Source organism: Salvelinus sp. IW2-2015, unplaced genomic scaffold (genome assembly GCF_002910315.2).
Source record: "Salvelinus sp. IW2-2015 unplaced genomic scaffold, ASM291031v2 Un_scaffold3365, whole genome shotgun sequence".
Classification (NCBI taxonomy): Eukaryota; Metazoa; Chordata; class Actinopteri; order Salmoniformes; family Salmonidae; genus Salvelinus; species Salvelinus sp. IW2-2015.
Window position 1 is genome coordinate 48,116 of NW_019944648.1, and position 4,964 is coordinate 53,079.

A 4,964-nucleotide genomic window follows, 5' to 3' on the forward strand; every position below is an offset into this window, starting at 1 on the left:
CCAGTTAATAACCACTATCTACAACTCCGTTCACAGAACCCATAACATGACAGGCTCCGTTTCACACGAGTGGACCACTAACTACAGCCTACTCGGTTCTACAAGAACCCACTAACTCAGCCTCCGTCACAGAACCACTAACTAAGCCTCCGTTCACATAACCCACTATCTACAGCCTCCGTTCACAGAACCACTAACTACAGCCTCCTCACAGAAGCCATACTGTAGTTAGTGGGTTCTGTGAACGGAGGCTGTAGTTAGTGGGTTCTGTGAACCGAGGCTGTAGTTAGCGGGATCTGCTTTCTTCAAAACCAGTACGGTAAATCCTCGTGTTTTGGACTGAGGGGAATAAGCACAAGCATCCTAACAGTGATTTTAGAGATGGTCGAAAGCCAAGAGTTCGAAAGAAGTGAAGTTTGGAACAGGTAGTCTATTGGGAAATAACCTTTCCTATGTGACTGAGCTGACGGTAGAGCACATGGGCGTTTAGGGTAGCTAAAATGTAATATTATTTCAAAATTAATAAAAATGTATAAAATTCCTCATATAAAAAAAATAAATAAAATAAAAAATACAATAATAGCCTATCAATGGGTTTGTGTCTTAATTTATTCCATCATGGCAAACATACACCGGGAAATGTTATGCACTATTTAAGACAGGTACACACATGCTTTTACTAGGATCTGAGGCATACATTTGTTTTATAGAGGCTGAGAGCACGCAGAACCCGCTGCAGAACACTAGCCATTCTAAGACACGGACAAGGCGGGAGTCCCCACTGTCCAGACGTTTAGAGTTCCTTTGGTGCTTGTGTTGCCGTTTACTCTGTCCAAGTGCCCCATAGAAAAGAATGACTAATAAACACTACAGCRACTAAAAAGAACCAAACAGTTGAGTCCTCTCCATAGCACCAGCTCTTGTGCCTGCAAAGAGGTAAAAAGATAGTTCGGTCTCAATTGAAGCGAGGAGGCTTTGAAGCAGGACTTTATTATCTGAGCGATTCTTCCACGTCGTCCGAACGACGCTGATGACACGGAAAGCCTTCTTTGTCACGGATGTGTTCGACTCGTCTCTGTTGCGCCTTCCAACGCTTTAAAATCCAGCCGTCAAACGGGGGACAAGGGCTGATGGAATGGTATATAAAAAAAACTGTAATTATTCAACACTAAAACTTATAGGTGAGAATACACAGTTTCTGCACTGCATGAAAAAACAACATTGACCGTGCATGTTTGGAGTGGGTATACGCGAATACAAGTGTGTGTGTGTCTATGTGTTTGTGTGTGTGTGCGTGTGTATGAGAGAGAGAGAGAGAGAGAGAGAGAGAGAGAGAGAGAGAGAGAGAGAGAGAGATGCCAATAAAGAAAGGGCGAGGCTGGGTTTGGGGAGTGTAAAGGGAGAGGCTGGTTTGGGCAGTGTAAAGGGAAAGGCTGGTTGGGCAAGTGGTAAAGGGAATGCTGGTGGGGCATGTGGTAAAGGTGAAGGCTGGTTGGGCAGTTAATAGGGAAGGCGGTTTGGGCAACGAGTGTAAAGGGACAGCGCATCGCTTGGGTGGAGAGTTCGAGAGGGGTAAACCGCGCGAACGAGACTGACTTCAGGCTCTGCGACGCAGGTTGGGAAGTATCAAAGTGTGGAAAGCGCACTTGTGTTGACGCCACAGACACTCACGGTGGCCACGTGTCCAGTTCACATTAGAATATTTAACCGTGTTACCATCTCAGCTTCCACCGTGGACGGAATGAGTTGGACATAAACCACAGACACTCAGCCCACCGTGGAATGAGTTGGACGTAAACCCACAGACACTCAGCCCACCGTGGAATGAGTTGGACAGCTGTGCTCCAACATGTAGAGAAAAGTTACTTTCACACAAACAAACACACACTCACGCATCTTATGGTTGGTTTAGGAAGAAAAAGGGGATGGATCTGAACCTGACCTTTTGTGTCACACATGGAAAAGGAGAGTTAACAACGTTTAAAATACTTACTAATTGATGGCGCACCTGCCCCAACCAGCCTTCCTTTACACTGCCCAAACCAGCCTTCAACTTTACCCTTTCGCCCAACCAGCCTTCCTTTACACTGCCCAACAGCCTTCCCTTTACATCTGCCCAACCAGCCTTCCTTTACACTGCCAACCAGCCTTCCCTTTAACGCCCAACCAGCCTTCCTTTACACTGCCCAACCAGCCTCCCTTTACACCTGCCCCAACCAGCCTTCCTTTACACTGCCCAACCAGCCTTCCTTAACACTGCCCAACCAGCCTTCCCTTTAGCACTGGCCCAACCAGCCTTCCCTTTACACTGCTCCAACCAGCCTTCCCTTTACAACTGCCCAACCAAGCCTTCACTTTACCGCTCCCAACCAGCCTTCCTTTACACTGCCAACCCAGCCTTCCCTTTAGCCTTGCCCAACCAGCCTTCCCTTTACACTGCCCAACCAGCCTTCCTTTCACACTGCCCAACAGCCTTCCCTTTACATGCCCAACCAGCCTTCCCTTTACACTGCCCAACCAAGCCTTCCTTTACACTGCCCAACCAGCCTTCCCTTTACACTGGCCCAAACCAGCCTTCCTTACACCTGCCCAACCAGCCTTCCCTTTACAATGCCCAACGCAGCTTCCCTTTACCTGGCCAACCAGCCTTCCTTTACACATCTGCCCAACCAGCCTTCCCTTTACAACTGCCCACAACAGCCTTCTACCTTTACACTGCTCCCACCAGCCTTCCCCTTTACACTGCCAACGCTTCCTTCTGAAAACCTTCCACACTGCCCAACAGCCTTCCTTTACTGCCAACCAAGCCTTCCCTTTACACTGCCCAACCAGCCTTCCCTTTACACTGCCAACAGGCTTCCCTTTACACTGCCACCAGCTTCACTTTACACTGCCCACCAGCCTTCCCTTACAAAAACTGCCAACCAGGCCTTTTTTTTCCCACTTTCCTCCCAACAACCGCCTTCTAAAGGTGAAGGCTATAGAGGGTACTGACGGTCCTCGTGAAGCTATAGAGGTTGCTGATGGTCTAGAAGCTATAGAGGTGTGATTCGTGAAGCTATAGAGGTACTGACGGTCCTCATGAAACTATAGAGGTACTGACGGTCCTCATGAAGCTATAGAGGGCTGACGGTCCTCATGAAGCTTATAGAGTGCTGACGGTCCTCGTGAAGCTATAGAGGTGCTGACGGTCCTCGTGAAAAGCTATAGAGGTGATACGGTCCTCGTGAACTATAGAGGTGCTGACGGTTCATGAAGCTATAGAGGTATGACGGTCCTCGTGAAGCTAATGAAGTACTGACGGTCCTCATGAAGCTATAGAGGTACTGACGGTCCTCATGAAGCTATAGAGGTGCTGACGGTAAACTTCTGGACCCAGGGCGTGCCGTGTCTTGTACTATTATATCGGCCTATAGTTGGGACTGAGGTGATCAATACATGGTTGGTAACTGTTCTAATGTTCTGGCTCCCTCAGTCTAAGTAATAACAGACATGCATAATACATGCTTGCAGCTTCCCCAGTAGAATGTAATAAGGAGCTGTAGGTTATGCGATACATGGCTGATTACAAGGCTGAGTACAGGCTAAGTAAGGGCTGAGTACAGGGCTGAGTACAGGGCTGATTACATGTGCAGGGTACATGGGCTGAGTCAGGGCTGAGTACAGGGCTGAGTAATGGCTGAGTACATGGCTGAGTACTGGGCTGAGTTACTGAGGGCTGAGTACAGGGCTAGAGTACATGGCTGAGTAGGTTGAGTACATGGCTGAGTACATGGCTTGAGTCTCAGGTGAGGTACAGGGCTGAGTACATGGCTGAGTACAGGTGCTGAGTAAAGGCTGAGTACAGGGCTGAGTACCAGGGCTGAGTACGGGCTGAGTAATGGTGAGTAATGGCGATACGGCTGAGTACAGGGCTGAGGCTGAGTAGCGAGTAGGGCTGAGTAAGTGAAGTGTCAGGTGAGTACGCGGAGTACGTGGTGAGTACTGCAGTACAGGGCTTGATATGCTGATCAGTGAGAGTGAGTACATGGTGAGAGGGCTGAGTACAGGGCTGAGTACAGGGCTGAGTAGCAGGCAAGAGTACATGGGGCTGATAAGGCTGAACAGGGCTGGAGTACATGGCTGAGTAATGGCTGAGGCAGTGATAGAAGGACTAATGTAGTAGCAGGGCCAGTACGGTGAGTACAGGATGGTATGCTGAGTAGGCAGTGAGCTGAGTAACAGGGCTGAGTAAGCGGACAGGCTGAGTACAGGCAGCTGAGTAAGGCTGAGTACACGGGCTGAGTAAGGGCTGAGTCACAGTGGCTCGAAGTACATGGCTGAGTAGCAGGGATGAGTAACTAGCTAGGGTGATACAGAGCTGAGTTAGGGCCGAGTAAAGGGCTGAGTAAGGAGAATGTACATGGCCTGAGTACAGGGCTGAAGTCTTCTGGAGTACACGGGCTGAGTAACAACGAGCCGAGTACAGGGCTGAGTACAGGGCTGAGTACCATGGCTGAGTACAGGGCTGAGTACAGGGCTTGAGTAGCAGGGCTGAGTAATGGCTGGAGTACAGGGATGAGTACAGGGGGCTGAGTACAGGGCTGAGTACAAGGGCTTGAGTACAGAGCTGAGCTGAAACGTTTGATGAAAAACGGCAATCCTCTTTATGTTTCAATTCACCATGTTAAGTTTGTTTCTCTTCTTTCTGTTCGCACGTCGTCTTCTTTTCTTCTTCCTTCTCTCATCTCTGGTTCCTTTCTTATTTCTATCTCCATCTTGGCTCTCTCTCTCTCTCTTCATGTCTCTCTTCTCTGTCTCTCTCTTTCTCTGTCTGTCTCTCTCCTCTCGTCTCCTTTCATCTACTCTCTTCTCTCTCTCTCTATCTTCTCTCTTTCTGTCCTCTCTCTGTCTGCTCATTCAGATCAGATTCAATTCAAGGGGTTTTAATTGGCTCTGTTCTCATCGGCTGTCTCTGCTCACTC